At 37.6% G+C, this 1,483-nt stretch overlaps 1 long non-coding RNA gene across 1 annotated transcript in view; it reads left to right on the forward strand.

Annotated features, from left to right (window-relative positions):
- Positions 1-429: 429 nt before the first annotated feature.
- The window catches only part of LOC102294765, a 6,937-nt gene continuing 5,883 nt past the window's right edge, over positions 430-1,483 (forward strand). The window contains exon 1 of the long non-coding RNA XR_317973.3: positions 430-452. This is a non-coding gene — a long non-coding RNA (uncharacterized LOC102294765). The remainder of the gene's footprint in view (positions 453-1,483) is intronic.

The following is a 1,483-nucleotide window of genomic DNA, read 5'->3' on the forward strand; positions in this document are numbered from 1 at the left end:
TTCTCCCAATCCTCTGCTGTATCATCCATGTGCTCTCTGGCAAACTTCAGACGGGCCTGGACATGCACTGGCTTCAGCAGCTCAGCTAAACAACTTCCACTAACACACTGAGTGTTTCTTTGATCTGCAGTGGAACCAGTTTAAAGTGTCACAACAATAGAAACTACAACAGAAACATAATTTTAATGCTGTGCTCAGTAACAGGACAGAAAGCCTCCAACAAACATTTCTGCATGTTTCTAAAGCCCAGACTCCATTTCTGCTTTTTTTTTTTTTCAAACTTATTCACAGGGTTTCACTTCTCTGTCCTGACCTCAGCATTACATGATCACATGATCATATTATCACATGATCGTCTGCATTAGAAACAGCAGAAATCTGCTGCTTCATAGTTCACAGTAACGAACTCACATTTGGATCAACAAGACCAAGTGGAGTCAGAGCAGCAGCAGGTTTGGATTTATCTTTTCACTTAGACGTTAGAGACACACTGTTTTCTAAAGTAAGACTTAGACTTTCTCCGCATCATCATGTTTTTGATGGATAGGGTGGTAGAAAATTCCCTCATGATGTCATTTTATCTCCATTTGAAATTCACATTTTAAATATAAGCCGTTTAACAGCGTTATCGTTTGAAAATAAGTGATGTACAAACAGAGTGAGCATTTCTGAGGCCACAGAGAGAAAAGAGACAAACACTGACTGAGCTCACTACACATGTCAGCACTCATGAACTACTCCTCGGTAACTTTGAACTTTGCTCTTTAAGATGTAAACAGCAGCTTCAGTTTTTAACATGGAATATTTTCTTCCATGTAACTCAGTAAAGAGTATAAATATCAGTGTGAAGTTTTGATCATCGGTTTGTCATTATTGACTCTGTTAGCTGAAATACTTTTTAGTGAAGACTGAATTTAAACTAGTTTAAACTAATCGACCTTCTCACACAAACAACATGCCCAAGCTGATCACACAAATGTTCATCATTCATGAGACAGCTTTGACAACAAGTCATTTAAAACATTTTAAATATGGGTAATAATTATTCTGGTAAATATTGAAAATCCCTTTTTGGCACGACAAGGTTGTCTGTGTAGAGAGCTGTCAGCTATATTGTTCTGTAAACCTTGACTGCCAATCTGTAGAATACTGTCAGAGAAGGTAAATGGACTGGTTCTTATATAGCACTATTCTACTCTTAGCACTCAAAGCAAATGAGGCAAGTTTACACAATTTGCCTATTCATTTGCATAAGCACTTTTTTCTATGGTGTTCATAAGTGCTTTCTATCTAACATTCACAAGGGTGAATATTTCACCGGCTTTAAAGGGATAAACAGATGTTAATGCAAGTTAGTGTGAGTGGATAGGGAAAGGGTGTAGCGGATTCTTATCTGGTGTAGAGATGGCACGATAACACTTTTTTATGTCCGATACTGATACCGATATCATAAATTTGGATATCTGCCGATACCGATATGAAT

The sequence above is a fragment of the Haplochromis burtoni genome, unplaced genomic scaffold (genome assembly GCF_018398535.1).
Source record: "Haplochromis burtoni strain Fernald_Lab_line unplaced genomic scaffold, NCSU_Asbu1 Contig_1899, whole genome shotgun sequence".
Taxonomy (NCBI): Eukaryota; Metazoa; Chordata; class Actinopteri; order Cichliformes; family Cichlidae; genus Haplochromis; species Haplochromis burtoni.